Below are 25,057 nucleotides of genomic sequence, written 5' to 3'. Positions count from 1 at the left end.
GCAGTTTTTGGGACAACTCCACCCTCTGCATTTTTCCATTTCTTGCTTAAAACCTTTTTAACCTGAGCATTCTGTGTGTGTTTTTAACATTTATTTATCCCATCAATTGTGGTCCTCCTTATATCAACTACACTATTTATTATCTGAAAACATAAGGTACCTGATAATACACTGTATCATAAGGCTATTAATTTGTGCGGAGTATTAATTGTATCAAGTATTTATTAACCCTTAAGTTAAAGTATAATCAATAGAATAAATTCTTATAGCACTTGCACTTTATTGTAATCTTATTTTGTTTAAACCTAGCACATTATTAATTTTATTGGTTAGTGATTGCCTTCAGCAATCACAAAATACTTTATAGGTAGTTTAACATTTGAGGAACTGCTGTACGAGTGGGAGGCAATTGGGGTTCTTTTTCTCTTGTTTATAGTGTTAATCAAGATAGTACTATGTTTTTTGCTTATTAAAATTTGAGATGGATTTAAATTGACGTGATTTTGCTGTGAAAAAAAAATCGATTGTGTTGTTTTCAAATTCAAAAGTTTACGATCTCTAATTTTCAAGATTTATCAATAGAAAAAAATCGTAAATTTAAAAATTTTCAGCTAAAACCTTGGTGAGCTTCTCTAGAAGTCACTGGTTTATTTTCAAAATCCCAAGCAATTTTCAAATTTGAGTTTTTAAAAAAGTCATTTGAGATTTTGCAGACTCATTAAAAATGACTAGTAGAACGACTTTATTGCAATATAGAATTTTTTATATTTTTTTGCAATTTATGGCAAGTCTTCTGTATTTTTTACCTTCAGTTATTTGCCAGTCCTTAGGTGAAGAAAACCATTTTAAATTAAGGCCACCATTGCTGCAGTGTTGCAACTCCGAATTCTATTTGTCAATCATGCTGACATGGTTCTTAAAAACTATTGCATCAGGTGAAAAATCTTTTAGTGAATGCCTATGTGACAGCCAAGTGAAACTTGTTGCAAACAAGTCAAAAGATAATTGATTTTTCTCCCCAGGTTCCAAAAAGTGAAATACGTCAAATTTATTTTTCTCACGCTGATAAATCTGCTGAATACAAAGCTGCTTAACATAGAGACTAATAGCTTCAGAAACACTGAACAAGCCATAATTATGGTGTAGGCAATTTTTATGTACCATTCTCCATGCACTGTATATGCTGGTGACTAGTGATGGGCGAATTTGTGGCATTTCGCTTCGCCAAAAAATTACCAAATTTCCCTCGAAATTCGCGAAACGGTGAAAAATTCCCGAAACAGCGGCAGTTTCACAAATTTATTAACCGGCGAATTTATTCGCCAAGAATTTGCGCCTGCCGAATAAATTCGCCCATAACTACTGGTGACTATTAGTCGTAGTAGTAGTAGTGGTATAGTTTATAATGTCCAAATATATTTAACAGCTCTGTCCATCAAATGTGGAATTTGGACCAAAATAATTATAATGTAATTACATGTTCACTAAAGAGAACCCTCCTCATTACAATCTGCAGGAGATGGAATCTTGTCCTTTTTCACCTCTGGTTTATCTTCTGAATAATAGGGGATGATAGGAGATCATGGGTATGAAAGATCCATTTATTTATGTAATTGGAAGGGCTACTTTGGAAGCTCTTGGAAAGTGATGACAATCATTACTCTGTTTCTTGAATTCAGACCCCATTACTTAAGTTCATGAACCAGAACGGGCTGAAATCTTTAATTTTCTGCTGCAGCAGGAAAGCAAAAAATATGCGGAGCAGGTTCAAGACTTATCCATGGGAGAAAAGTAACCGCATTGCTTAACTGTAGCGCATCTATGAATAGTTACAAAGTAGCAACCAAAGTATTACTTTAAATGCTAATGTGGGGGTTCCAACATGGAGACAATCCCCTCCACTGAAGATAACACAGTTAAAGAAAAAAATCAGAAAATAAAAATAAAAAATCAGTTAATATCAGTTTTTCACCGCTACCATGGAACCAGGAGCTGAAGTATGCAAATGCTTCCTTGATACCATTGACCTGATGTTCAATACCCCTGTTATCTTATTAAATGTCACCAGTAGACGATAATAAAGAGACAATATAGGCCTATAATGCTTCAAAAGGTCAAATTATGTTTTGGGTGGAAATTTTGGTTCGTAAGCCATTGGAAAAGTTGGGTTTGTCCAAAATAAAATTTACAATGGAAGATGGTTATGTCCATTTTGGTATCTCTTCATATAATCTCTTCTGAGCCCATGACTAAGAACCCTGAAGGGTGTGAAATGCATAGGGTGGATGGAGATGAAGCTTTATTTTTATTTTTTGTACCAATAAATTTATCTTTTAACTGAGCATCTTTGGTCTTGTGGATCCGTTTGAGTGCCGGTCAGCCCTGCTTCTTTATCATCTCTTCATATAAGACCATGGGACAATTGGTTAGATAATGCGGAGGATCAGTCACCTCTACAATGCACACTCTTTAAGTCTACTTAGCAGCCATACTCCATGCTAATATGTTATTTAATCAGATACATTGGTGTTTGTGGTGTTCAGACCCCTGCAGCACTCAGGTGTAAACAGTGATGGTCAAATAACTTGAAACTGTATGTGGCATAGGGAAGTATTGCAAGCACTGGGTAAATGTCATGTGTTGGTAGTAACAGGTGGTCCCTGGTCAGAGGTGCTTACTTTGGCATCTATCTATCTATCTATCTATCTATCTATCTTTCTATCATCTATCTATCTATCTATTTATCTATCATCTATCTATCTATCTATCTATCTATCTATCTATCTATCTATCTATCTATCTAGTATCTTCTATATATTAATAAATCAAGTATCATCTATCTATCTATCTATCTATCTATCTATCTATCTAAATCAGTTGTTCCTGTTTAAGAACCACTGATGCCCAAGATTTCTTCCATGGCAGTTATGGTTCAGCTTGGAAACCCTTTTCTTCATGACAAGGATCCAACTGAGAGAGAAAGTCATACTTAGCAGTCAGGGCTGGGCCAAGCTGAACGGGAGCCTTAGGCATTCTGCCACTGTGCGTGCGCCCGAATGTGTGCGGGCACATCAGACCAAGACTGCGCAGTAACAGAGCAGCAGTGAGGGGGGGAGGGTGGACAAGGGGAAGGAGGGGAGAGGAGGGCGGGAGGGGAAGGGAAGGGGAAGGGGGGAGGAAGAGGATGGAGGGGGAGTGAAGGAGAGGGGACGAGGGAGGGGAGAGGAAGAGAGGGCAGTGAATCCAGTCTATGTGTAGGCAGAAGATACTTAATAGGTAGCTGCCAAGTGCCCCTTTTGCCCCTATTGTTGTGCCCTAGGCAAGTGCCTCTTCTGCCTACCCCTAGTTCTGGCCCTGGTAGCAGTGCTCCAAACCCCATCCAACCCCATGTCTATAGTGCTATAGGAACATGAACTAATTTGTTTTTGGAAAAGTTACATTATAACTGAAATTTTATTTTGAGAAATGCATGCACAGTGAAATGTAGTGTAATTGAAAAGAATCAAGAGTTGGGCTTCAGACACAGAGCACAGTAAAAGCAATGGGACTCTGCCTTCTTGAACTCACGAATCAATACAACTTCTATGAATCATTTTTTTAAACATGGTTATTGTGGTTCCCAGTGAGACATAACTGCTGTCTTTGTGTAAAGAAGTAATACGCCAACCCGGACTTCAGTCGCCATGTTTTTGTAGTACACGCGGCTTTATTCTTCTGCCTTGTACAATCTATTATGTGTTCAGTCATTTAACATTTGCTAGCATGCAGGTGTTTCTCTAAACACTAAACTCTTCAATCCCGTTTTGCAATGAGTTTGCTACCTGTTCAATACTTCCAGTCTCTGAACGCACAGTAAGTTGTGGTTAATGTGACAAGTTGCTACCTTTGGACCAATATCACATCCTGCTTTAATTTCCCCAAGCAGTTGCTAGCAGTTTGGGGTAGTTACAGTAGAAAGGCAAGCTGCCAAATTTACCAGTTCTTCAAATTTATAAGAAGCATCTTGAGCTTTGAGTTTCTGCAAAAGGGAAGAGGGAAATGTGGTCCAAAATTAAAGCCAGTTTAAACCCAAAAAATAAAACATTGCCTAATTAAAGCAAATGTAATTCTAAGCAACTTTCCAATATATACTTATTACACATTTTTAGTAGTTTTAAAGTTATTTGTGAATGTAATTGCTATTAAAAGTAGTGTCTGTCATTGCCATTTTGCTCTGTAGTTCCAAACAATGTTGCAAATATCAGTTCTTCTCCCAAAGACTGTTAATCAGCTGTTTCAGTTACATTGTTTCAAAAGTCAGAGCCACCAGAGAATAGCAATGGAGGGACAGATATTGCTATCAATAACAATTACATTTGACAATAACTTTAAACCAACTGAAAATGTGCAATAAATATATATTTTAAAATTGCTTAAAATTAAAATATATTTTATTAGACCCAATTTTATTTGCATTTCCTTCCCCCTTTAAATTTAAAAGCTGTACTTTTTCTCTGGGTGTGTATCAGTGTTTTGTTTTACAAAGAGTCATTTGTATTTCTCATGTGAATCTTCATTGACTTCTACATAAAGGTGGCGTTCTTTCGAATTTGAGTTTGGATTTTTCCCTACTAGAATTTGTGAGTTTTTACCAAGAATCTAACTCAAAAATTTAAATTCGAATTTATCATTCAAACCTTAATAAATCTGCCCTTAAAAGTCTAAATGGCTAAAAAGAAGGTTCAGTTGGATCGGCACAGCTCCCATTGACTTCTAGGGGACCTCTACTGCTTTTACTTGGAGAAGTTTTGTGTTTGAGTTTTTCCTGGTTTTTATACTTACAAACTTTTTGGAATTTCCACCTGAAAACTTAGATTTTTTCGGATTTTTACACGAAAACTCATAAACCCGTAAAGTTCAGATGATTGCACGAAACCCAGTTCAGATCAAAAAATCTTTGGGACTTCTCCCATTGACTTATATGCAACCTCATCGGGTCTGAGATGCTGGATTTTCGGATTCAGACTTTTTCCATCCTCGGGGTATAATAAATTCTGAAAAATTTGTGAATTTTTTTCCACTGGAAATTCAGATTTTAAACTAAAAAAACACAATTTTGGGGGGGAGGGGGTTCTGGCATTTAGAATTTAGTAAATAACCCTCTTAGTGTCTGAAGGTTAAACCGCACAAGTTTTTTGGGCAGGATACACCGAATAGAGCTAGAATACCATATTTCTACAGTAAATGTGACTGCTTAAATTACTTAGCTTGATAAATCTAGCTGCCAGATTCCAAGTCCAGACAATATTTTATAATTGTACTCTTCACTCCATTTGCACAGCCATAGGCTTCCCTAGAAATATGATATTTGCTGCGCAAACTGATATCTTGTCAGTATCCCATTGACTAAGTTGTAAATATGGAATTTTTTATTATTGTCTGCCTTAGAGAAACTTAATTGCTAATCCATCATGAAGCAAAAACAAGGAGAATGCATAAAGACATCAATAACATTTTCAGCATTTTTTGCAGCATTTTTTACTATGTTACTATGAATAATATACCATGCTAAAAGAAATGCATTTACATGATTTTTTAAATATCATACCCCCACCACAAATAAACCTTAGAGTGCTGCCATTGTTAGCAGTCCAATGCCCAACTTGCCTTCCTTTGACTTGGAGCTTCTTCTGTAAGCCTAGGGTATAGTACCTTAATCCCTAGGGCAGCAACATAGGCACTTTGGTATAGAAGAATGGGTGGAAGAGGACTATAATAAAGGAAAGGGCTGAAAAGTGGCAGGTGCTTTAAGAGACATTTGATGCTGGCCAAGGGAAGTTCCACAACAGCCCCATGCCAAAATAATCAAACTATTTAACAACATGCTATGTTTTAAAATACTTTAGGGGTCGAAGACAGGGTGCAAATTGCAAAAGATGTGGAATCTCCCTTTTTTTCACTTTGCATTCTGCCCTCATCTCTAGTTGAATCATGCAGCCACTCCCATGAATACAGCTCTGTCTGCATTTGGCAGCACTGTATTCATGAGTAGTGATTAGAGAAATTTTTGGCCAGGTTTTGGTACAAGGAAAGACCTATAGATTCAATGCATTTGAGTTTCTCGGTCACCGCAACATTAGTGGGTCTGGAGAGACATGTAGATGGGTCTATTTCTTTGTTTTCTCTAACTAGATTCAGAATAAACGATGAGCAATTTTTTCACCATTCCTGAAATTCCACTTTTCACCATCTGCAAATTTTATCGTGAAAATGTAAAATTTGACGCAACAAAAAAGTCTCGGAGACAAAAACGTCCCAGAGACAAAAAAGTCACCATAAAAATTAAAACACCAATTGACTTTCGACAAAAAAGTCTCCATAAAAAAATGCCCATTGACTTGGGTTCGGACAAAAAAAAGTTGCCACAAGAAGAAACATTGACTTCAATGTGTTTTGCTAATTTTTCGGGACAAATTCGCTCGTCACTATTCAGAATAACATGGAGAGAATAACCATCAATGTTCAGTACTTCGATCAGTACAAGGTGGAGAGAAAAGTCACACAGATTGCTTGTGGCCCCACACAAGTAATTAGAAGAGTGAGCCATGAGTAGAGGTCCAAAGCATCATAACCATGATGTTATTTCATAGGCAGCAGACAGACACGACTGTGATTGGTTAGCCTACATGCATGCTTAAATGGGAATAGGCGGTGTCTAGATCAAGATGGCAGACACTCGAATAACTTTGAATCATCACAGCACAAAGACTAAAACAAATAAATAATGATAATATATTAGCAAATTTGCTCACTTTTATCTAAAATTTCCAATAACGCAAAACCCATGCCTGCCTTTTGTGTTCCTGTAAAAATTAAGTAATTAATTAAGTTAATGATTAATAGACTCTCCACATTGTACAGCATGGGTAATAAAAAAAAAGCCAACATGTTGATTCCAAACTATTTTTTTTTGTCTTTGAAGCTACAAAGGCAGCCAGTTAAGATGCAGTCGGAGTACAATGAACAGAACAGACTTTATGGGGATTATGTTCTCATTTTGCTCTGCCGTCACAAAGAATTTTTGGCGGAAAATGACATTTCTTCTGGTCAGTTTATGAAAACAGATAAAAACCTGTCGCCTTAATTACTCGGGATATCCAAATGACTTTTAAAGGGATAACTCAGCTCTCCCTTTTATCTTTGAGAGATTTTAGCGCACCCTCCGGACTACTTCTTCAGCTGCTAAAGGCTTCTCGGGGAGAATGGTCTTATGTTTCCAGAGAACATCTGGGTCCAACATCTGCTGTCTTCATGATGTTTTATTAGAAAAAGGCCTCTGAAAGCCTAGCTGCCCTCTTGGGTACCATCTTGAGTGTGACCATGTAAATGCTATACCTGGGGTCTATTGTTTCTGCCAGATGCTTGATTAATTAAATGACATTAATTCATTTCTACTGTTCAATATGTTCAATATACCAACGTGTTTTGCATTGCTGACTTTTGCTCTAAGGGAAATAAATTAAATTGTAACTTTGCAGCCAAGTTCTCTTTAGACTGTCAAGTTTATTATGAAGTTATGGATCAACAGTGTTGAACGGGGGAATGTTGGACCCATCTGATGACCTGAACTCAAGGGTCACCCCACCCCTGCCACCAATGACATCCGTCAAACCCACCTCCCCATGAAAAATTGCCTGGAACACACAACAGTGCCATACTTTGTGCAAGGGTGGTGGGACCCACCAGGATTTCTCCTTGTTCCACAGGAGGCCAGACTGTTGATCAGGGACCCAGTATGGCAGCCTTAATTCAGTGATTTACTGAAAAAAATATTCTTTGTGACCTCACAATGGCCAATACTCACACCTCCAGTGTCTGCTTCCAGTATACCAAATTCCTCAAAAGGTGCTCCAAGCGATTGCATAGCCCTGACTTCACTAATGTTTGAGTTACCCTAGAGCATAATCTTCTTATTAAGGGCTCCAACCTCACTTGCCCTGCTCTCATTGCTCTATGGAAATGGGGATTGGTAGCACTAGATAGGTACCTAATATATAGAGACAGAGACAAGAGGAAAGTGTTGGAAGGGTTACTGTCTGCTCTCTCTCATTTCCCTACAGAAATAGGGATTGGTAGCACTAGATAGGTGCCTAATATATAGAGACAAGAGGAAAGTGTTGGAAGGGTTACTGTCTGCTCTCTCTCATTTCCCTACAGAAATAGGGATTGGTAGCACTAGATAGGTACCTAATATATAGAGACAAGAGGAAAGTGTTGGAAGGGTTACTGTCTGCTCTCTCTCATTTCCCTACAGAAATAGGGATTGGTAGCACTAGATAGGTACCTAATATATAGAGACAAGAGGAAAGTGTTGGAAGGGTTACTGTCTGCTCTCTCTCATTTCCCTACAGAAATAGGGATTGGTAGCACTAGATAGGTACCTAATATATAGAGACAAGAGGAAAGTGTTGGAAGGGTTACTGTCTGCTCTCTCTCATTTCCCTACAGAAATAGGGATTGGTAGCACTAGATAGGTACCTAATATATAGAGATAAGAGGAAAGTGTTGGAAGGGTTACTGTCTGCTCTCTCTCATTTCCCTACAGAAATAGGGATTGGTAACACTAGATAGGTACCTAATATATAGAGACAAGAGGAAAGTGTTGGAAGGGTTACTGTCTGCTCTCTCTCATTTCCCTACAGAAATAGGGATTGGTAACACTAGATAGATACCTAATATATAGAGACAAGAGGAAAGTGTTGGAAGGGTTACTGTCTGCTCTCTCTCATTTCCCTACAGAAATAGGGATTGGTAACACTAGATAGGTACCTAATATATAGAGACAAGAGGAAAGTGTTGGAAGGGTTACTGTCTGCTCTCTCTCATTTCCCTACAGAAATAGGGATTGGTAACACTAGATAGATACCTAATATATAGAGACAAGAGGAAAGTGTTGGAAGGGTTACTGTCTGCTCTCTCTCATTTCCCTACAGAAATAGGGATTGGTAACACTAGATAGGTACCTAATATATAGAGACAAGAGGAAAGTGTTGGAAGGGTTACTGTCTGCTCTCTCTCATTTCCCTACAGAAATAGGGATTGGTAACACTAGATAGGTACCTAATATATAGAGACAAGAGACAAGAGGAAAGTGTTGGAAGGGTTACTGTCTGCTCTGCTCTTATTTCCTCTACAGAATCCAGACTGCCATAAGAAATGCTTTGAGACATCAACAGTTTGCTCATCTCTGCCATTGGCTTTTCAATCAAAATTTGTATTTTCTGGGGGGGGGGGATAGGAGTGTATTTTGTCTTTGCTGTTCAATACACAGAACTTTGCCTGGAGGTGTTGGCCTATGGTTATTTTGTTAGCTTTGTACTTTACCTTTCCCAGCATGTTGCTCCTGTATACCTGCCCTACATTGATATATACTGTATGTACCAGCTGATTCTTCACGTTGGGGCTGACAAAACCTCCAGAACCCACTTTGATAGTTGAATGGAACATGATTGTGAATAATTCGGTGCAACCAAATGTTGGCAGGCCTGTTGATGTCAGGTACATAAATAAGCTCAGCCCAGCAGGGGGAATCCAGACATGGGGGACATTGTTGTATGTTAAACTAAATATATTATATTTGGCTACACAATACGTCTCCGTGAGTGAGTTCCGCTCTCAACAAAGAACCAGACCCGGATTCATTTCTCTGAAGCCTCCTGAAAAATTGCCACTGCTCCGAGATGCAAACGCTGAGGCTTAATGGCGAGAGAGGGAGATGAATGTCACAGCGTGAGGCCGGTGTGTGGACAAGACACTTCATAACATAAAGGCACCGTCGCAATTAGAAACCGACTCACGCTGACGAACTTTGATTAAAAAGCAATGGAGACCGGAGAGGAATCTCTAGGAAGGAAGAAAAGGACAAGAGTAGGGGGGGGGGTTACTTTATGACTTCATGAAAAAATTCAAATGAAAACTGAAAAATTCACTTTCTAGATGATAATATTCCAATACTGATGTAGAATCATTAGCCAAATAAAAGAAAATTAAAAAATAAACAATGTAACAAGAAGACAAAGTTCTGACTCCAGATTTTAAGAGAAAGGCAGGGACCTGTATGTTTGTGGAATGTTCTCATGGAGGCTCAGGACAGCCATCGACCCAATGACTTGCCTTGAGGGCAGGTTGGAGAGCAGGGCTAATAGAGCATTTGCCTTTGGCCCCCAGCATCACAGGGTCCCCCCTGAGAAGCCAATGTTTTTGTTACTAAAATAAACTATCATTTCTCTCAGAGTTCTAAACTTTTTCTATTTTATTTCCCGCAACATTTCTTGGAATGTTTTGTTTTCTTGCATATCCTTCGGTTCTACTGATGAACTTGTCATTTATTTAGTGCTCGTCTCTATATAGTAATGGTACAGATGCAGTAGGTGTAATATGTGGTACTAGTTAACCCAACAACTTCAGTTATTCATTTATCACTAGTGATGGACGAATTTGCGCCGTTTCGCCGGAAAATTTGCGAATTTTGCACGAAATTCGCGAAACGGCGCTGACGTTTCGACGCCGGCGCCCATTTTGCCCGTTTTTTCGGAAATTTTTTTTTTGACGCCGGCGAATTTTTGCCGCGAATTTTCGCGGGCGTTTCGCGAATTTATTCGCTGGCGGCGAAACGCGCAAATTCGCCGCAAATTCGCACCTGGCGAATAAATTCGCCCATCACTATTTATCACAGATCATTTATTTAACTGACCATAACCTCCCAACCTAGCATTTACAATTTAAAGTTGGTCTCTTAACATTGAAGGATCCCATTATATGAACCCCTCTGGGCTACTGGGCTATCATTTTGGTTTAAACTACATTAGTCCCTTCAATTCCATTTAGGCACAGACACAGTTATGCTCCTGCTCAATAACCACATTCTTAATATACAAGTAAAGACAGGAGGCATTAAAACCCCCTGATAATGAGCATCTCCAAGTCTATCTATCTATCTATCTATCTATCTATCTATCTATGTATCTATCTATCTGTCTGTCTGTCTGTCTGTCTATCTATCATCTATCTATTATCTATCCATCCCTCCACTATCTATCTATCTATCTATCTATCTATCTATCTATCTATCTATCTATCATCTATCTATCTATCTATCTATCATCTATCTATCTATCTATCATCTATCTATCTATCATCTATCTATCATCTATATATCTAATTCTATCTATCTATCTATCTATCTATCTATCTATCTATCTATCTATCTATCTATCTATCTATCATCTATCTATCTATCTATCTATCTATCTATCTATCTACCTATCATCCATCCATCATCTATCTATCTATCTATCTATCTATCTATCGATTTATCTATCTATCTATCTATCTATCTATCTATCTATTATCTATCTATCTATCTATCTATCTATCTATCTATCTATCTATCATCTATATATCTAATTCTATCTATCTATCTACCTATCATCCATCCATTATCTATCTATCTATCTATCATCATCTATCCATTTATTTAACTATCTATCTATCTATCTATCTATCTATCTATCTATCTATCATCTATCCATTTATTTAACTATCTATCTATCTATCTATCTATCTATCTATCTATCTATCTATCTATCTATCTATTATCTATCTATCTATCTATCTATCTATCTATCATCTATATATCTATCTATCTATCTATCTATCTATCTATCTATTATCTATCTATCTATCTATCTATCTATCATCTATCTATCTATCTATCTATCTATCTATCTATCTATCTATCTATCTATCTATCTATCATCTATATATCTAATTCTATCTATCTATCTACCTATCATCCATCCATTATCTATCTATCTATCTATCATCATCTATCCATTTATTTAACTATCTATCTATCTATCTATCTATCTATCTATCATCTATCCATTTATTTAACTATCTATCTATCTATCTATCTATCTATCTATCTATCTATCTATCTATTATCTATCTATCTATCTATCTGTCTATCTATCATCTATATATCTAATTCTATCTATCTATCTACCTATCATCCATCCATTATCTATCTATCTATCATCATCTATCCATTTATTTAACTATCTATCTATCTAGCCATCTATCTATCTATCTATCTATCTATCATCTATCTATCTATCTATCTATCTATCTATCTTTCTGTCTGTCTGTCTTTATCTATAGTCTATCATCTATCCAGTTCCAGACCTACAGGGGAGTGAGGCCAAGGCAAGTCCCCAAGGCACCCTCCACTCCTGTGACCCCCTTTCCACCCGCAAACCACCGCCCCAATTGGTCCATCGAGACCCCACCAATAGCAGGGTTATGGAAAGATATCATACACTATCCAGCAGAATAGGGGGAACCCTCCTTTCAAAAAGTATATTTTTAAAAAACACATGCCAGATCTTCCCTCAAAACATGGAGGTATTTAAATAAATATTTTGATTTTCACATCATTACAGACAGAGCACCATTCAGTGACTTCATTCCCTGGCTAGAAGTGTTTGGAATATAAAGGTTTAGCTGCAGCCATTCCTCGGTACAGACTCTAATGCTCTTTCAGCAGAACTCACCTAATGGTTCTTATCTCATGTTCACAACCTCGGAAATCAGGCGGAGAAGAAAAAATGAAATTGCTTTATGTGGAAAGTAAAAGCAAGACACGGGGGCCATAATTGCATGTTTCAAGGATCTCATTTATAGGTTCTATTTTTTTTTTTTTTTTCGTTGGTTAATGCTACTCCTCTAATTTGGATGGGAAGTGAAGTGCGGAGTAATATGCTGAATTAAGTGAAGGGCTAAATGAAGCAATTAATTCTATTCTCTCCAAGACAATAAGGGAACCTGGCAGAATAGCGAGTAGCATCCGAATGACCTCTTGTGGGATTGTAAAGTGATAGGACTAGGAGATAAAGAGGATTCACTACTCTACTCCTCACTCCTTTGAAGTAGTATCCAGGGACCCAATGGCACAAGTTATCAGAAATACAGAGAGAGCTATTACTGCCTGTTAGTTATGCCTCAAAATCCCCTCAGTGGCTGACAGATCTGAATAGCCCGGCTGCCTGTGCAACAAAACCGGCCGTCTCCTTCACTGCACCTTATTCTGAGGGTGAAAGAATAGATTGCTGGAACTCCAGCACGCAGAATAAAGGGAGGTTCTTTATATAGAATACTGTGCAAGGGTACAATCCCAGTCTGCCAGTTGAAATACTCCAAATCTGCTTTTATCTGTGCCTTTTATGAACCCTTTATGTATGTATCATGCATGCTTGTATCATTTAATATTTTGGGAGAAATGCAAAAAACCAAAAACCTACATTTTGCACCTTTCCCCAGTTCTTGTGCTCAGAGGTACAACTCTTTGCCCTTCTAGTATTGAGTATAAATACATGTGCCTAAATAGCTCCTCTCTACAGTGGTGTAACTGGATAATACTGGGCCCCACAGCAAATCAATTTTAGGCTCCCCAAGCATATCCAGAGGTGGATCTGTTTTACCAATTTATATTGAAATTACTCATTAATTAGAGCCTCATAGGGCTCCCTGTACCTCTTGGGTCCACTGCAGCTGCAGGGTCTGCTACAGAGGAGGTGGTAGGTGGGCATCACATGGGCATACCCTAAAACAGCCCCAACTAGTTATTCAGACACACACAAGCTAGGGAGTACTCAAGGCAGGTGTTAGGTGTAGGGTGTCCTTGTGTCTGTCCAACCACTGCTAAGGCTACAAGTTCTGTCCACATGGCCCTAATGTTTTCATTAGTGCTGTAGGACTTGCAATTATACCCTTGGTTAATAAGCCATCATATCTACTGGATGTAGGGTTGACACCTTTTGCTTGTGGTGGAACAGGACAGTGACATCAGGGATGGAGCCAGTGATGTTGAGTGGGTGGTTCTGTGACATCAGGTGGTGGATGAAGACATCTAAGGTTGGGACTATGGCATAATTGGGCAGGGCTTTGTTGCATACAAAGGCCATCACCACATTTTAACCCTCCCGTTTTGGGACTCTAATACCCAGAGAGGCAGTTTTAACCTGGATTGGCTGTTTATAAAACTCGAACAGGTGGTAACCCTAGTTGTGTTGTGTTCCATGTACTGTATCATGTGATGTTAACATCTAAAAAAGATTTATGTACATGAAGGATACAAAGTATTTACATAAGAAGCTTTTTCCCCAGGTTTTAATGTATTAATGGACATCACATGACATATTGGGTTATGGCTGTAGCAAGAGATCATACCGACCACAGTAATGGCCCTTTCCCTAACTGCTTCTGCATCATGTCTTTCAGCTTGGTAGGACCTCCAGAACAGAATGCCTTATTCAAGTTGACCTCTATAGTTTTAGGAAAACAAATACTTCCTTTCCAACCTAGAGCTCACTTGGTCTTTCCATATAATCATCATTTAAGTCCATGAGTCCCAGGTCTTTCCCTAGCATGTTGCTTAGTGAAGATGCTCAATGTGTGATTGTATTATGGTTAAAGGACAAGGACTAGTGCATATTAATTAGGGATGGGCAAATTTGACCCATTTTCGCTTTGTCAAAAATTCGCAGCTGGCAAAAATTCGCCAAAATGCATTAAAGACTATGGACAACAAATGTTTTTGAGGTACAACCTCCTATTGGAGCCTATGGAAACTTTGCGAAAAAATTTGCTCATCCCTAATAATAATGAATATTTGCATTCTGTTCTAAACTATCTCATTTAGTCATAAGATTTTCACAGATCATGCAATCAGATTATTTTCATTAGCCTCAGGTGGCTGTTGTAAATTATTGGGCATTCAAAATTGTGCCACTTATATTAATATCTGAGGGACATTAGAATTTATTAAAGGTGTCAGTAGACCCGTTAGCTAAATGGTTTTTTTTAACTAAGCAGAACCACTCCATCTGGATTTTTTAATGCATCTTTTTAAGGCCAGAGCTTATGTTTTTCTGAAATCATAAATATCACATGATCATCGTACCATTTGGGTCACTTGGATATGACATGAATGACAACCCTAATGATTGTTATGCTATCTGAATAAATATTTATGACATGCATATAATATAGTAGGCTTTTATTTGCTCATCTCAATGATGACTTTCCAATGGTATAAAAATTCTCAGTTATTTTATTACTGAACTTGCTGCATATTGCGGTCCATTAATCAATCTCAACTTACTTTTATCAACATCATCTTTGATTTCTGGGAGAAAAGGTGATTGCCATCTGGGTTGTCAACACAGGCAACTTTCATCACAGATCATAGGAATACACTGGTCCCCTTCTTGTGGGATTTGGTAAGAGTAATTTTGGTTGAGCAAAGACCTTGGTGAGAGACATTATACTTAAATTATAGACAGGGTTATACTCATGAGATCTGAGTTCAGATTAAGAGGCTTAGGTTGAGTTGTAGTCAATAAATTGTACATAGCTGTTCCACAAGACATCAGCAGGTTCTTACTGATGGGAAAAATCCCGATGGACACAATTAGAGTTGGGATTGTGCCATTTCTGGTACTAGGTTCTCTTATGACGTTACTACCTGAGCAGTTCTGCTGTGCCTATTGAAGGATCCCTTGAGTTACCACCAGCTTGAAGGTGATGGTAACTCCAAGGCTCTCCTGTATCACTTACCCACAAATCAGAAGAGGAAGCACCAGTACCAAGCACATAGAGAAGTACAAGGAGTGTCTTTGAATGCAAGTACCTTCAAAGAGTTTGTAACTTGTGATGCGTGGGTCAGGAAAAACTCAACCCACACCCAATCCCAAACTGCAAAACCTGCATGGGACCCTAATGTGTAAAATGTTGCCATTGTAGTACCCACACCCAACCCATACCTGCTCTGTACACTACTTTTGTCTGCTCCTCGGGTTCCAAGAAAATCTTTGGGCGCAACGGAGGAGTTTACTTCTCCAAGCTGACCCATGCCCAACCCTAACCTGCAATGGTTGGCCAAAGTTCAACCCTAATCCGCTGAACCAGTGGTCACACAAGGGTCACTTTGGGTTTCAGGTCGACCTGCACATCACTACAATGAACACAACAAGTTAAGTATATGTATGTACAACAACAGTTGCGGCTTTGGTCATATATGATCCTATAATGGATTTCAGTTGAGGAACACCAGATACTCTCCACAGATGCCCAGAGAATGGTCATTGCATGGTAATTTTGGGCCTAAAAATGTACATTTAAACATAATTTAATTACTTGACATTGGCCTTAGGGAAATGTAAGAGCCGCTCTACAGACAATTTACAAATGCTAAATAGTACAAATACGGTTGCTCAATTAGCAATTTGTGTTGTTCAGTCTACTACCAGTTAGAAAATGAATTCAAAGGTTTTATTAATAATGGCAAGGAAGAGACTAGATAAACCATCAAATGCCAGGGAGCTACAGAGGACAAGTTTATTAACATATTGCTATATTACAACTGTGCCATCCCTATAACCCATTTACATTCCATATACATAATGCTTTAGCTGCTCTTTAATAACAGCACTCCTAGCGTTTAGAAACAGGTCAGGTCAGTCAATTGCTGTTCATGGGCGATAGAAAATCAATATTTGCAAATCATCTCCTGACTGATTGGATGGATCAGCTCTTATAACAAAAAAAAGTCCACTAATTGTCTCACTGATCGCCTGGTTATTAATTAATGGATAGTCACAAAGTCACCTCGATCCACCGAATGGCGTTCTCTCCTACCCTTTACAGTAAGTCATTTTGATTATATTATGTCATGCGATTGTGTCAAAGGTTTTTTTTACGGTATGACTTATGGTTGGAAAAAGAAAGTAAGTGCTGAGTATGGGTAAAATCCGACAAATAAATTATGTCAGAAAGGTGACACGCATTACTATATATAAATATAGCGGGCACTCCTAGGAGCCAAGAGGAAGTCAAGGAGATGTGGAGGACTAATTGTCAAATTAAATCTGTCATTATGGAGAGAGATGAGCGAATGGAACGAGGGAATCATTATGTTGATTCAGGAGCAGGAAATATAATAATGTCTACATTGTCTGTTCACCTCTCATGCTGTACCTCCATTTTGCTGCATCTGATGGATACTTCTAAGACACATAGGAAAATCCAGGTTCTTGCCCAACAAGTTTTTCCTCACCAAAAAATGTGTTTTCAATTTGCCCTCTATGAACAGCATCTTGAAAGAACATGTAAGCAGGGGGTTGAAGTGCTTGTCATAGATCGCAACGGAGGGAGAACTTAAGTGCTGAGAAGGAATGGAATATGGTAACACCTTAAAGAAGAATGAAAGCCATGGATAAAGGTAGTATCCCTGGAAAGTCCTCCCACCCAATTCCTGAACTGCACCAATGAAACTCCCCAGTACCTTAATGTCAAAGCAGAACAGGGCAACAGAGTTGTCAGGGGACCTGACTCCAACTTCTTTTGCTTCAGGTCTGGAATCACTTGCAGGAAATTAGGTGGCATGAGGTGAAGTTAGATGGCACTGCTCTGCTTTTTCTTAATAAGTAATGAAAACAGGGATTTAAAGGGGGTGCACTGTTATGGTACAAGAGGGAGGAGGTAGGACTATCCAGATCTACTACCTTTTATGTATAGGTTTTGTTCTTTAACCACAAAATAATGGCATATCCTGGAAATAAAATAAAAGGAATGCACACAAATGTAACCTCAGTTGGCTTGGAATTTCATGGGCATAAAACCCTAAAAGGATGGGGCTGACAATAAGAGAGATTTTCTGGGAATGGTTAATGTGGATACAGGGGTGGTTGTTCCAGTTTATTCAGTGCTGCCATCATAAACCATGGGGCCCCATACTACTCCTAATTAAGGGTCCTTTTTGACAAGGGCCATGCCAATAAAAATAAATTTACGGTGCACATGGGGTCATACCCAACCTAACACTGCCCTAACCAAGCCTCAATGTACCAAAATCATGCCCACTATCCACACAAAACCCCAAACACCCCTGCCTTTGTTCTGACCTTCAAATCACACTTTACTGTCTCTTAGGCACTCTTTGAAAGCTTGCCCACTGGCTTGACTACCAACCCCTTAATGGTGGCCCTGAGCACACTTTTGGGTTAAAAAATAGGCAAAAAGTTCATATTACATGTGTCCAGGAGTTCCATGTTCCTCTACAACCATACATACAGCATCCAAATGGAGAGAATGCACAAAAGCAAGTCAAGGGGAAGAGGTACAGGCACAATTATTATTATTATTATTATTATCCTGAGACAAGTGGATCTGAAAGCCTTCCAATAAATCATTTTTATATATTTTCTGTCCAGTCTAATTACATACACTACATTCATTAAACAGGTTGTGTTAGAATGCATTTCATGTTTCCACATTTTACATTGTTATCTTTAATTATACCTCTGTATTTTCCGCCGCCCCATTGCAAACGGCGTCACGACTGTGTATGGCTCCAGGCTAAAGTTCTGCTCGCATTAGCCTTAAATATTACCCAAGAAGGGATCTATCACTTTCTGTCAGCAGACATTTGCACTAATAACATTTTGTAGAATTTAATAACTCTGTCCCATCACAAACCGTTATTTAATTCCTAATGTATTTACAAGATATGAAAAAGAAAATGTGCCTTTATAGAGTAAATGCAATTTATAAGTAGAGTTCACTATTCCACCATAAGACTTGGCTGCAGAATTTCCTGGTATCCCAGTGGGTCAGTCCGACACTGGCTATATTTGTCTATGTATTTTAGTTGCCCATTGTTGAAGTATGTGCCAAGAGACCCTTCTACCCTAGCTCTAGGTGGAAAGTTCTTAGCAGACAAACACTATGGAAATAAGTCAACTAACTTAATCAGGTGTTGCCTTCAAACGAGTGACCAGAAAATGCAACTTAGTCACTGGCTGCAAAGGGGGCAAACGTTGTGACATTTATGACAGTAGCCTAAAGGTCTATGCATTGCTATTGAAAGGACCACTTCTGCCAGGTTGTATGTAGCAAGCGATGGTAAGCCTAAAGCACAGGTTCCAGTGCTGTTACTCTGCCCACCCTCAGGGCCCAAAGCTTTGGAAGGGGCACAGGTGGAAGTGTTTTGGGTGAGGTTTCCTTATCTGTACTAAATGATTTGAATAATAGCTACTGCCAACTCCAACTTGAACCCTGGGCATGTGCCTTTGCTGCCTACCTAGAGTTGCCATCTGTCTGGTTTTGACCTAGACAGCCTAATATTTGAAATGACTGCCCGGGTCAAGGCTTGCCCCCCCAGGTTTCCAAATTGGAAGAACCAGGCAGAGTTTTCCAAGACTGACGTGGCAATCGGTCAAGCACTGATCACTATGTCATAGCCCTTCCCCCATGGCATCACTGCCCTACCCCGTGATGTCATCACCCACCCCCCTGTCTGAAGCAACACTGGCTAAAGGTAATTACCATATCCCTACCCTTTTGTTCTGGCTCTGATAGACCCGGAGAAGAACTGACTTCTGCTATATTGTTGCCAGAATCTGAACCAGAGAACAGAAAGGGATAAACAAAAAGCATTCAGTAGCAACTTCCAGATTAGCCAAATCCATAAAAATATGTAAATTCCACTTTAAGATAATATTACAAAAAAAATCTACATTTACTCTTCCACAATGTTTGATTTTTCTTCCATGCCCCTCTCTGACCATCTCCTCATCTTTTTTTTATTATATTCAGCCTATTTAATTTGCCAGGGTTATATACTGCACATAGCCGAAGCTGAGTATTCTCTGTAGCTTGTTCCAATGATGAACAAGGCAAACTGTTTGACCTTCTGCCCATGAAACATTATTTCTCCAGCAATGCATGATTGACATAAAGGCTTGTAATTTGCTCTATCTTATTATCTGATGTAGTTTCTCAGCTGCAACCCTTGCCTTGAACCTCAAGTCTTCCTCGTGGCCAAACCAAAGAGTATATTGCATTCTCTTGGGAATATTAACTTATGGCTCAATTACATAAGGTTGACTGCATTTGATGGCAAAAATAAAAAAACCAAGCCGATAAATAAACCCAACATCTTTATCTCTTCAGGTCGGCAAATATTTCATTTTCTGAGCTGCACATTTTTATTCTTTAAGGAATCTGTACGATATCGAGCTCCTTCCAGCTGTTCCGTGACATCAAAATAGGAGTGAAGCTCTATGCAGCGCTACCTAGTTTAATTAAACTGCTTCTATTTCTGACTTCCCCTTGCTGCTTTTCTTTTTTGGAATGTGCATGAATGAGGTTTCACGATTAACTGTGTGCCGCGTACGTACATAGACGCTCTTCATTCTTCTATTCAATCCTTTCTGTAGTTGTCTTCCACAGCATGGGACGGATTAGAAAAGATGCTTTTTTGCCCTAAAGACATTATCTGGCTTTAAATAAAGAAATGAGATTTCCTATTGAAGTATAGCGAAAAGCCCTTGTAGAGTTTATTAGGAAGCAGTAGCTGAGGGAGGGCACCCCATGGTTATTGGAGGGGGGGACTTTGGGATAGGGAGCCATAAGAAGACCTGGAAAGATCAAATAAAACTGTAATGCTGGGCAGGATCTCAGAAATATTTGTCATGAGGGACCAAGGGAGTTCAAATTGTATTTTGTAATACAACATGGTCCATTGTCCATTATTGTCTGTGTGTATGTGGGTCCCCAAACTGATTGATATGCCATCAATAGTGATGGCCGAATAAATTTGGCAGGTACGAATTTCAGCGAATTTCCAAATTTGCGGTGTCAAAAGTCGATAGCGTCAAAACCGTTGTGCGTCAACACTATTCGGATGCCCATTGACTTTAATGACATTGTCGAAATTGACGCAGACAGCAATTTTCGGAATTTGCTAATTTTTCAGGGAAACGAAGCAGGAGAAAATCGACCATCACTAGCTATGAACAAAGCAAAATTAACAGAATGTGCTACTGGGTCATCAGAGTTTCATAGGTTCAATCCCTGCATGGTTCCCCAACAGGCTAGAATTTTTTAGACTGGAAGTTATTTACTAAAATCCCAATTTATCTCATTGTCCCAATAAAAAGAACTCGACCAAAGGCCCCTGCCCGATTTTGCCTTATTTATTAATAAATTGACTCAATTTAATCATATCTATAAAAGGCTCGAAAAAAATTAGCACAAAAAGTAATATTATTCTTCTGAAAAGCTAGATTTTTAGAGTTTTTGCCTGAAAACTAGTGATGGGTGAATTTATTCACCAGGCGCGAATTTTCGTGATTCGCTAAACGGCCGCGAAAATTTGATGGCGTCCAAAAATGCAGCTTTTTTTTTCGCAGTTTCGCGAATTTCGCCCATCACTACTGAAAACCATGAAGAAGTGGGATTTTCAGTCTAAACCCAGCACAGGAGCAGGCTGACCTTTTCCCACCCTGGGACTTTATTGTCCATCACCCCCTTTCCCCAATGTACATCTTGTATGTCTAAAACAGTACAAAACAATATACAATGGTATATTTACTAACATAGATATTTTGTTTCTCCTTTTTTACAGGAACTGATGTGCACTCAGAAATTAGGAACTCTCTGGGAAACTGGACCCACACAGGTAGAGAATACCACTTTCTTTGACATGTAGATGACAGTTGATAAGCTTGCTTGATGTCCGTCTCTGGTCTCATGTTGGCTACATCCATGAACATGGAAGCAAGACTACTTTAAGTAAATAAAATGCCATTGCTGTCTCAAAGATCAAGTTCAGATGCTCAACTACAGCTGGTTCGGTACAGTCGTATGTATTAGATTCATCATTTCTAGCCTCATCTATTACTTGCCCTGCAAAAAAAAAAAAGAAATCAACACTTTGAATGATTCAATTCACTCTTGTAAAGAGAGAGAGTGGGAGAGTTTGTATGTTCTTTTATGATTGTTTTCACACTGAGGACAGAGGAGGGTATGTATATAATGAGGTTATAATGAAGTGTCAACTCGGGGAGCAGCAAGAAAATCAACAGAAATACAATAGAGGAGTTTGCGTGAGCCATAACATACTGTGTTTTAATAAGGAGGGGGTGGTCAGTTTTTTTCCACATGTCATAAGCTCAGAAGAACCCACCAAGTGTTGAGTCACAGGCCACCTACAGAAACCAATTTCTCCCTCATTAGTTGATTCGGTGCAGGAAGGTATGTCACATATTCATGTGTGAAGCACTTGCTACATGATTCCTCACCTTTCCATATTTACAGTATCTGAATGAATACGGTACTTAACTATAAATTGGTTGTTGCATGTATTTATTTATACAATGTCTGATGAGAAAAATATTGCCTTTGTTTCAATAATTCCCCTGGATTATTGTTACGACATGGGGTCAAATGTATTGAAATGATATATATATATATATATATATATATATATATATATATATATATATATATAAAGAGAGAGAGAGAATAAAAGATTCATCAATATTTGGAGTTCATGTATTACAGTAACTACTCATTTAGGGTCAGGGTAGCCTGCTGTATACTAAGCATTTATGACATTCCATCACATAGAAGAGACAGTGTAAGGTGGGTAGAGATCAATGCCACAAGGGAGCCCTGTCTGGCTTGAGCAGAAGGTGATCCTACTTGGATGTCCTGAATGAAGATCCATGCATGGGTATTTTATGTAGATGTCCATGGTCTATCTGTATGCACAACCATTCCATGGCTAGTATAGTTGCATGGTTCTGTTCTTCAGAGTGGCAGGAATATCTCTAAGGGGTGGTGATATGTGGGCAAAACGACATGGGCCTTTGTGTGGGCATTTGTCTACTTGAGGGACAGCTCAAGTAGGCCTGACCAAGATCAAAACATTGTGGATCTATAGGGACAAGTTCAGATGCTTAAACGTACATTGCCAGATGGCTGCTATACCTCTGGGTTGCCCAACCTTGCAAGCAAGTGGAAAAATAATGCTTTGCTTTGAACCCTATGGCTGAAGACGTATAAACAACTGTTAGAACAGGCACTACCTTTGGACCTATTAAAACTGTTGGGGAAATCCAGTTCCCGGAGACCACTTCATGTAAAAAATGACGTTTATTTGACACAAGCTCTGTGGATTCACAAAGAGTCAGAACCCTAAACAAAGGAATCACAGAGTTTTTATAGACTTGGGAATGTATGGCATGAGAACATACGCATACAGGAATAAAAGGGAGATAGTGGTTAGAGAGCATAGCAAAATTGCTCCACAGCACAAATAAACCCCCCAATTTGCCCTAAGAGCCCATCAGGTGGATCTGCCCTCAAGGCCCTGCTACTAGTGACCAAGGCTAGCTTGAGAACAGAATCTATCCAAGTCAAGGTGGGGACCTGGGGGAATTTGAATAACTCAATTTTATTCTCTTTCAAAACTAACTAGTTACCTGGGAAACAATGAAGTTCTATACCTCACTGCCTGTTGAGATTCAGGCTAAGAAGTCAGTAGAGACATTGCAGGGCAACATTAAATATCTTACACACGGGGCCCTGGTCTTAACAATAGTAAGATATGTTAATCAGGTAACAATAACAGAAACTGTATATTAAACAAGTGTCAGATGTAATAGGACTCATTGCATGTCCACAAATCTCCCTACAATCTAGCAGGCAACCTCACTGTGCCCCTTAAATTACCAAATTCACTAAAAGCAAACTTCTTGTGTCGGTACAAATCACAGCGCACCTCAAACACTCCATAAAAACACCATTACTAATGTAAAATCGTGATCATTATCTCTTCGGCTCGGAGCATTGTCCTAGCACTAAATTGGGATAAATGTGGCATTACCATTTTTCATAGCGCGCCGTATAAATGCATGAGGTGTGAATTCTGGAATGGGATTTAAATGGAAAATGCCGTATTTGACAAACTAGGAGCTTAATGGCATCCATTAGAGCGGCCGGTTTTTTGCCAGAAAAATAACAGCTGTGGTGATTTGTTGTTCGTGTTTAATATTAATGCTGTACGGTAATATGCTACAAAGCCGTCTTGCCTCCAGCTTCAGGCTTAACCATTGCTTTCAAAGGTGAAAAGCAATAAAGGGTAAACCAGCACTGAATAAGATCAAGGGAAACTTAAGATGACATAGGGCTGATGTACGTACCTTGAGCATAGATATGGGGTGAAAAATTACTTTTGTACCTGACTGATTTGGCTGCAACTATGGGGCAGGCTGTTAACATACAACCTTTTTTACCTGTGAGTCACATTCAAATGTAAAATGAGTTTGGTAGCAACATAAGCATGAAAAAAAGTCCCCGGGAGACTGTAATAATTCCTATGTGGACTGGCAGCCTACAGGAGCAGTGGTTTGGCAGAACATCTGTTTTTTATGGAACCACTACTTGCCTCTAAGCCAGGAATTCAAAAATAAACACCTGTTTGGGGCCACTGGAAGCAACATCCAAAGGGTTGGTGAGCATCATGCCACTGGTTGGGGACCACTGCTAGAGCCTTCAGTTGTTGAGAGGATTCTCAGAAATGTATGTCAACAAGAGCTAAATGGTTTTGAGTTGGATAGCAGACCCCTATATAGACTGTTTGGAATGGCCTTCAGTAGAGTCCCATGATTATCATTGAAACATACACCTGGAACACTTTTGCCATTCATGTTATATAAAAACGATGACATTTGCAGTGATCAGCTTTGATTAGCTTAAAATAATGGAAACTGGAAAACTGAGGGCTATCGGACTGTACTGAGGACTATCGGACTGTAATAAAGAAGTTCCATGCAAAGAAATGTGGCTCTAATTATCTCTTTTAGCAGGAAAGGGTTAGATATATAATTTTTTTGGTTGTAACAACAAAATCAGACAACTTACGTCTATATGTATGACTATAGAAAGGGCAGTGCATAGCTTTGATGTATATATTTAAGCATAAGGTTGGCTTGCTGTAGCTGTAATGCTTATGTAGAACGCTACAATTATCCAGAGTTCATCCCACTAAGCTGAGAGTTGGAAAATGAGGTAATCATTGCCACTTTAAGCCCTTGGACATTGACCCTATAAAACAGTAATTAGTTAAGATAGCCTCATGAAGGGTCAAGTGGTGTTCTTCATTAAAGCT

At 38.8% G+C, this 25,057-nt stretch overlaps 1 protein-coding gene across 1 annotated transcript in view; it reads left to right on the top strand.

Annotated features, from left to right (window-relative positions):
* The window catches only part of lrrc4c.L (leucine rich repeat containing 4C L homeolog), a 439,781-nt gene that overhangs the window by 333,999 nt on the left and 80,725 nt on the right, over positions 1-25,057 (top strand). The window contains exon 4 of the mRNA XM_041589745.1: positions 21,509-21,562. The gene's annotated coding sequence lies outside the window, so the exon portion shown is untranslated. The remainder of the gene's footprint in view (positions 1-21,508; positions 21,563-25,057) is intronic.

The sequence above is a fragment of the Xenopus laevis genome, chromosome 4L (genome assembly GCF_017654675.1).
Source record: "Xenopus laevis strain J_2021 chromosome 4L, Xenopus_laevis_v10.1, whole genome shotgun sequence".
Classification (NCBI taxonomy): Eukaryota; Metazoa; Chordata; class Amphibia; order Anura; family Pipidae; genus Xenopus; species Xenopus laevis.
The sequence above is the reverse complement of the archived record's forward strand: the minus strand, read 5'-3'. Positions and strand labels throughout refer to the sequence as shown.